Raw genomic sequence first — 9884 nt, 5'->3', positions numbered from 1 at the left:
CAATCAAATCAATCAAATCAATCAAATCAATCAAATCAATCAAATCAATCAAATCAATCAAATCAATCAAATCAATCAAATCAATCAAATCAATCAAATCAATCAAATCAATCAAATCAATCAAATCAATCAAATCAATCAAATCAATCAAATCAATCAAATCAATCAAATCAATCAAATCAATCAAATCAATCAAATCAATCAAATCAATCAAATCAATCAAATCAATCAAATCAATCAAATCAATCAAATCAATCAAATCAATCAAATCAATCAAATCAATCAAATCAATCAAATCAATCAAATCAATCAAATCAATCAAATCAATCAAATCAATCAAATCAATCAAATCAATCAAATCAATCAAATCAATCAAATCAATCAAATCAATCAAATCAATCAAATCAATCAAATCAATCAAATCAATCAAATCAATCAAATCAATCAAATCAATCAAATCAATCAAATCAATCAAATCAATCAAATCAATCAAATCAATCAAATCAATCAAATCAATCAAATCAATCAAATCAATCAAATCAATCAAATCAATCAAATCAATCAAATCAATCAAATCAATCAAATCAATCAAATCAATCAAATCAATCAAATCAATCAAATCAATCAAATCAATCAAATCAATCAAATCAATCAAATCAATCAAATCAATCAAATCAATCAAATCAATCAAATCAATCAAATCAATCAAATCAATCAAATCAATCAAATCAATCAAATCAATCAAATCAATCAAATCAATCAAATCAATCAAATCAATCAAATCAATCAAATCAATCAAATCAATCAAATCAATCAAATCAATCAAATCAATCAAATCAATCAAATCAATCAAATCAATCAAATCAATCAAATCAATCAAATCAATCAAATCAATCAAATCAATCAAATCAATCAAATCAATCAAATCAATCAAATCAATCAAATCAATCAAATCAATCAAATCAATCAAATCAATCAAATCAATCAAATCAATCAAATCAATCAAATCAATCAAATCAATCAAATCAATCAAATCAATCAAATCAATCAAATCAATCAAATCAATCAAATCAATCAAATCAATCAAATCAATCAAATCAATCAAATCAATCAAATCAATCAAATCAATCAAATCAATCAAATCAATCAAATCAATCAAATCAATCAAATCAATCAAATCAATCAAATCAATCAAATCAATCAAATCAATCAAATCAATCAAATCAATCAAATCAATCAAATCAATCAAATCAATCAAATCAATCAAATCAATCAAATCAATCAAATCAATCAAATCAATCAAATCAATCAAATCAATCAAATCAATCAAATCAATCAAATCAATCAAATCAATCAAATCAATCAAATCAATCAAATCAATCAAATCAATCAAATCAATCAAATCAATCAAATCAATCAAATCAATCAAATCAATCAAATCAATCAAATCAATCAAATCAATCAAATCAATCAAATCAATCAAATCAATCAAATCAATCAAATCAATCAAATCAATCAAATCAATCAAATCAATCAAATCAATCAAATCAATCAAATCAATCAAATCAATCAAATCAATCAAATCAATCAAATCAATCAAATCAATCAAATCAATCAAATCAATCAAATCAATCAAATCAATCAAATCAATCAAATCAATCAAATCAATCAAATCAATCAAATCAATCAAATCAATCAAATCAATCAAATCAATCAAATCAATCAAATCAATCAAATCAATCAAATCAATCAAATCAATCAAATCAATCAAATCAATCAAATCAATCAAATCAATCAAATCAATCAAATCAATCAAATCAATCAAATCAATCAAATCAATCAAATCAATCAAATCAATCAAATCAATCAAATCAATCAAATCAATCAAATCAATCAAATCAATCAAATCAATCAAATCAATCAAATCAATCAAATCAATCAAATCAATCAAATCAATCAAATCAATCAAATCAATCAAATCAATCAAATCAATCAAATCAATCAAATCAATCAAATCAATCAAATCAATCAAATCAATCAAATCAATCAAATCAATCAAATCAATCAAATCAATCAAATCAATCAAATCAATCAAATCAATCAAATCAATCAAATCAATCAAATCAATCAAATCAATCAAATCAATCAAATCAATCAAATCAATCAAATCAATCAAATCAATCAAATCAATCAAATCAATCAAATCAATCAAATCAATCAAATCAATCAAATCAATCAAATCAATCAAATCAATCAAATCAATCAAATCAATCAAATCAATCAAATCAATCAAATCAATCAAATCAATCAAATCAATCAAATCAATCAAATCAATCAAATCAATCAAATCAATCAAATCAATCAAATCAATCAAATCAATCAAATCAATCAAATCAATCAAATCAATCAAATCAATCAAATCAATCAAATCAATCAAATCAATCAAATCAATCAAATCAATCAAATCAATCAAATCAATCAAATCAATCAAATCAATCAAATCAATCAAATCAATCAAATCAATCAAATCAATCAAATCAATCAAATCAATCAAATCAATCAAATCAATCAAATCAATCAAATCAATCAAATCAATCAAATCAATCAAATCAATCAAATCAATCAAATCAATCAAATCAATCAAATCAATCAAATCAATCAAATCAATCAAATCAATCAAATCAATCAAATCAATCAAATCAATCAAATCAATCAAATCAATCAAATCAATCAAATCAATCAAATCAATCAAATCAATCAAATCAATCAAATCAATCAAATCAATCAAATCAATCAAATCAATCAAATCAATCAAATCAATCAAATCAATCAAATCAATCAAATCAATCAAATCAATCAAATCAATCAAATCAATCAAATCAATCAAATCAATCAAATCAATCAAATCAATCAAATCAATCAAATCAATCAAATCAATCAAATCAATCAAATCAATCAAATCAATCAAATCAATCAAATCAATCAAATCAATCAAATCAATCAAATCAATCAAATCAATCAAATCAATCAAATCAATCAAATCAATCAAATCAATCAAATCAATCAAATCAATCAAATCAATCAAATCAATCAAATCAATCAAATCAATCAAATCAATCAAATCAATCAAATCAATCAAATCAATCAAATCAATCAAATCAATCAAATCAATCAAATCAATCAAATCAATCAAATCAATCAAATCAATCAAATCAATCAAATCAATCAAATCAATCAAATCAATCAAATCAATCAAATCAATCAAATCAATCAAATCAATCAAATCAATCAAATCAATCAAATCAATCAAATCAATCAAATCAATCAAATCAATCAAATCAATCAAATCAATCAAATCAATCAAATCAATCAAATCAATCAAATCAATCAAATCAATCAAATCAATCAAATCAATCAAATCAATCAAATCAATCAAATCAATCAAATCAATCAAATCAATCAAATCAATCAAATCAATCAAATCAATCAAATCAATCAAATCAATCAAATCAATCAAATCAATCAAATCAATCAAATCAATCAAATCAATCAAATCAATCAAATCAATCAAATCAATCAAATCAATCAAATCAATCAAATCAATCAAATCAATCAAATCAATCAAATCAATCAAATCAATCAAATCAATCAAATCAATCAAATCAATCAAATCAATCAAATCAATCAAATCAATCAAATCAATCAAATCAATCAAATCAATCAAATCAATCAAATCAATCAAATCAATCAAATCAATCAAATCAATCAAATCAATCAAATCAATCAAATCAATCAAATCAATCAAATCAATCAAATCAATCAAATCAATCAAATCAATCAAATCAATCAAATCAATCAAATCAATCAAATCAATCAAATCAATCAAATCAATCAAATCAATCAAATCAATCAAATCAATCAAATCAATCAAATCAATCAAATCAATCAAATCAATCAAATCAATCAAATCAATCAAATCAATCAAATCAATCAAATCAATCAAATCAATCAAATCAATCAAATCAATCAAATCAATCAAATCAATCAAATCAATCAAATCAATCAAATCAATCAAATCAATCAAATCAATCAAATCAATCAAATCAATCAAATCAATCAAATCAATCAAATCAATCAAATCAATCAAATCAATCAAATCAATCAAATCAATCAAATCAATCAAATCAATCAAATCAATCAAATCAATCAAATCAATCAAATCAATCAAATCAATCAAATCAATCAAATCAATCAAATCAATCAAATCAATCAAATCAATCAAATCAATCAAATCAATCAAATCAATCAAATCAATCAAATCAATCAAATCAATCAAATCAATCAAATCAATCAAATCAATCAAATCAATCAAATCAATCAAATCAATCAAATCAATCAAATCAATCAAATCAATCAAATCAATCAAATCAATCAAATCAATCAAATCAATCAAATCAATCAAATCAATCAAATCAATCAAATCAATCAAATCAATCAAATCAATCAAATCAATCAAATCAATCAAATCAATCAAATCAATCAAATCAATCAAATCAATCAAATCAATCAAATCAATCAAATCAATCAAATCAATCAAATCAATCAAATCAATCAAATCAATCAAATCAATCAAATCAATCAAATCAATCAAATCAATCAAATCAATCAAATCAATCAAATCAATCAAATCAATCAAATCAATCAAATCAATCAAATCAATCAAATCAATCAAATCAATCAAATCAATCAAATCAATCAAATCAATCAAATCAATCAAATCAATCAAATCAATCAAATCAATCAAATCAATCAAATCAATCAAATCAATCAAATCAATCAAATCAATCAAATCAATCAAATCAATCAAATCAATCAAATCAATCAAATCAATCAAATCAATCAAATCAATCAAATCAATCAAATCAATCAAATCAATCAAATCAATCAAATCAATCAAATCAATCAAATCAATCAAATCAATCAAATCAATCAAATCAATCAAATCAATCAAATCAATCAAATCAATCAAATCAATCAAATCAATCAAATCAATCAAATCAATCAAATCAATCAAATCAATCAAATCAATCAAATCAATCAAATCAATCAAATCAATCAAATCAATCAAATCAATCAAATCAATCAAATCAATCAAATCAATCAAATCAATCAAATCAATCAAATCAATCAAATCAATCAAATCAATCAAATCAATCAAATCAATCAAATCAATCAAATCAATCAAATCAATCAAATCAATCAAATCAATCAAATCAATCAAATCAATCAAATCAATCAAATCAATCAAATCAATCAAATCAATCAAATCAATCAAATCAATCAAATCAATCAAATCAATCAAATCAATCAAATCAATCAAATCAATCAAATCAATCAAATCAATCAAATCAATCAAATCAATCAAATCAATCAAATCAATCAAATCAATCAAATCAATCAAATCAATCAAATCAATCAAATCAATCAAATCAATCAAATCAATCAAATCAATCAAATCAATCAAATCAATCAAATCAATCAAATCAATCAAATCAATCAAATCAATCAAATCAATCAAATCAATCAAATCAATCAAATCAATCAAATCAATCAAATCAATCAAATCAATCAAATCAATCAAATCAATCAAATCAATCAAATCAATCAAATCAATCAAATCAATCAAATCAATCAAATCAATCAAATCAATCAAATCAATCAAATCAATCAAATCAATCAAATCAATCAAATCAATCAAATCAATCAAATCAATCAAATCAATCAAATCAATCAAATCAATCAAATCAATCAAATCAATCAAATCAATCAAATCAATCAAATCAATCAAATCAATCAAATCAATCAAATCAATCAAATCAATCAAATCAATCAAATCAATCAAATCAATCAAATCAATCAAATCAATCAAATCAATCAAATCAATCAAATCAATCAAATCAATCAAATCAATCAAATCAATCAAATCAATCAAATCAATCAAATCAATCAAATCAATCAAATCAATCAAATCAATCAAATCAATCAAATCAATCAAATCAATCAAATCAATCAAATCAATCAAATCAATCAAATCAATCAAATCAATCAAATCAATCAAATCAATCAAATCAATCAAATCAATCAAATCAATCAAATCAATCAAATCAATCAAATCAATCAAATCAATCAAATCAATCAAATCAATCAAATCAATCAAATCAATCAAATCAATCAAATCAATCAAATCAATCAAATCAATCAAATCAATCAAATCAATCAAATCAATCAAATCAATCAAATCAATCAAATCAATCAAATCAATCAAATCAATCAAATCAATCAAATCAATCAAATCAATCAAATCAATCAAATCAATCAAATCAATCAAATCAATCAAATCAATCAAATCAATCAAATCAATCAAATCAATCAAATCAATCAAATCAATCAAATCAATCAAATCAATCAAATCAATCAAATCAATCAAATCAATCAAATCAATCAAATCAATCAAATCAATCAAATCAATCAAATCAATCAAATCAATCAAATCAATCAAATCAATCAAATCAATCAAATCAATCAAATCAATCAAATCAATCAAATCAATCAAATCAATCAAATCAATCAAATCAATCAAATCAATCAAATCAATCAAATCAATCAAATCAATCAAATCAATCAAATCAATCAAATCAATCAAATCAATCAAATCAATCAAATCAATCAAATCAATCAAATCAATCAAATCAATCAAATCAATCAAATCAATCAAATCAATCAAATCAATCAAATCAATCAAATCAATCAAATCAATCAAATCAATCAAATCAATCAAATCAATCAAATCAATCAAATCAATCAAATCAATCAAATCAATCAAATCAATCAAATCAATCAAATCAATCAAATCAATCAAATCAATCAAATCAATCAAATCAATCAAATCAATCAAATCAATCAAATCAATCAAATCAATCAAATCAATCAAATCAATCAAATCAATCAAATCAATCAAATCAATCAAATCAATCAAATCAATCAAATCAATCAAATCAATCAAATCAATCAAATCAATCAAATCAATCAAATCAATCAAATCAATCAAATCAATCAAATCAATCAAATCAATCAAATCAATCAAATCAATCAAATCAATCAAATCAATCAAATCAATCAAATCAATCAAATCAATCAAATCAATCAAATCAATCAAATCAATCAAATCAATCAAATCAATCAAATCAATCAAATCAATCAAATCAATCAAATCAATCAAATCAATCAAATCAATCAAATCAATCAAATCAATCAAATCAATCAAATCAATCAAATCAATCAAATCAATCAAATCAATCAAATCAATCAAATCAATCAAATCAATCAAATCAATCAAATCAATCAAATCAATCAAATCAATCAAATCAATCAAATCAATCAAATCAATCAAATCAATCAAATCAATCAAATCAATCAAATCAATCAAATCAATCAAATCAATCAAATCAATCAAATCAATCAAATCAATCAAATCAATCAAATCAATCAAATCAATCAATCAAATCAATCAAATCAATCAAATCAATCAAATCAATCAAATCAATCAAATCAATCAAATCAATCAAATCAATCAAATCAATCAAATCAATCAAATCAATCAAATCAATCAAATCAATCAAATCAATCAAATCAATCAAATCAATCATAATCAATCAAATCAATCAAATCAATCAAATCAATCAAATCAATCAAATCAATCAAATCAATCAAATCAATCAAATCAATCAAATCAATCAAATCAATCAAATCAATCAAATCAATCAAATCAATCAAATCAATCAAATCAATCAAATCAATCAAATCAATCAAATCAATCAAATCAATCAAATCAATCAAATCAATCAAATCAATCAAATCAATCAAATCAATCAAATCAATCAAATCAATCAAATCAATCAAATCAATCAAATCAATCAAATCAATCAAATCAATCAAATCAATCAAATCAATCAAATCAATCAAATCAATCAAATCAATCAAATCAATCAAATCAATCAAATCAATCAAATCAATCAAATCAATCAAATCAATCAAATCAATCAAATCAATCAAATCAATCAAATCAATCAAATCAATCAAATCAATCAAATCAATCAAATCAATCAAATCAATCAAATCAATCAAATCAATCAAATCAATCAAATCAATCAAATCAATCAAATCAATCAAATCAATCAAATCAATCAAATCAATCAAATCAATCAAATCAATCAAATCAATCAAATCAATCAAATCAATCAAATCAATCAAATCAATCAAATCAATCAAATCAATCAAATCAATCAAATCAATCAAATCAATCAAATCAATCAAATCAATCAAATCAATCAAATCAATCAAATCAATCAAATCAATCAAATCAATCAAATCAATCAAATCAATCAAATCAATCAAATCAATCAAATCAATCAAATCAATCAAATCAATCAAATCAATCAAATCAATCAAATCAATCAAATCAATCAAATCAATCAAATCAATCAAATCAATCAAATCAATCAAATCAATCAAATCAATCAAATCAATCAAATCAATCAAATCAATCAAATCAATCAAATCAATCAAATCAATCAAATCAATCAAATCAATCAAATCAATCAAATCAATCAAATCAATCAAATCAATCAAATCAATCAAATCAATCAAATCAATCAAATCAATCAAATCAATCAAATCAATCAAATCAATCAAATCAATCAAATCAATCAAATCAATCAAATCAATCAAATCAATCAAATCAATCAAATCAATCAAATCAATCAAATCAATCAAATCAATCAAATCAATCAAATCAATCAAATCAATCAAATCAATCAAATCAATCAAATCAATCAAATCAATCAAATCAATCAAATCAATCAAATCAATCAAATCAATCAAATCAATCAAATCAATCAAATCAATCAAATCAATCAAATCAATCAAATCAATCAAATCAATCAAATCAATCAAATCAATCAAATCAATCAAATCAATCAAATCAATCAAATCAATCAAATCAATCAAATCAATCAAATCAATCAAATCAATCAAATCAATCAAATCAATCAAATCAATCAAATCAATCAAATCAATCAAATCAATCAAATCAATCAAATCAATCAAATCAATCAAATCAATCAAATCAATCAAATCAATCAAATCAATCAAATCAATCAAATCAATCAAATCAATCAAATCAATCAAATCAATCAAATCAATCAAATCAATCAAATCAATCAAATCAATCAAATCAATCAAATCAATCAAATCAATCAAATCAATCAAATCAATCAAATCAATCAAATCAATCAAATCAATCAAATCAATCAAATCAATCAAATCAATCAAATCAATCAAATCAATCAAATCAATCAAATCAATCAAATCAATCAAATCAATCAAATCAATCAAATCAATCAAATCAATCAAATCAATCAAATCAATCAAATCAATCAATCAATCAAATCAATCAAATCAATCAAATCAATCAAATCAATCAAATCAATCAAATCAATCAAATCAATCAAATCAATCAAATCAATCAAATCAATCAAATCAATCAAATCAATCAAATCAATCAAATCAATCAAATCAATCAAATCAATCAAATCAATCAAATCAATCAAATCAATCAAATCAATCAAATCAATCAAATCAATCAAATCAATCAAATCAATCAAATCAATCAAATCAATCAAATCAATCAAATCAATCAAATCAATCAAATCAATCAAATCAATCAAATCAATCAAATCAATCAAATCAATCAAATCAATCAAATCAATCAAATCAATCAAATCAATCAAATCAATCAAATCAATCAAATCAATCAAATCAATCAA

The sequence above is a fragment of the Topomyia yanbarensis genome, chromosome 2 (assembly GCF_030247195.1).
Source record: "Topomyia yanbarensis strain Yona2022 chromosome 2, ASM3024719v1, whole genome shotgun sequence".
NCBI lineage: Eukaryota > Metazoa > Arthropoda > Insecta > Diptera > Culicidae > Topomyia > Topomyia yanbarensis.
This window is presented reverse-complemented; position numbering follows the sequence as displayed.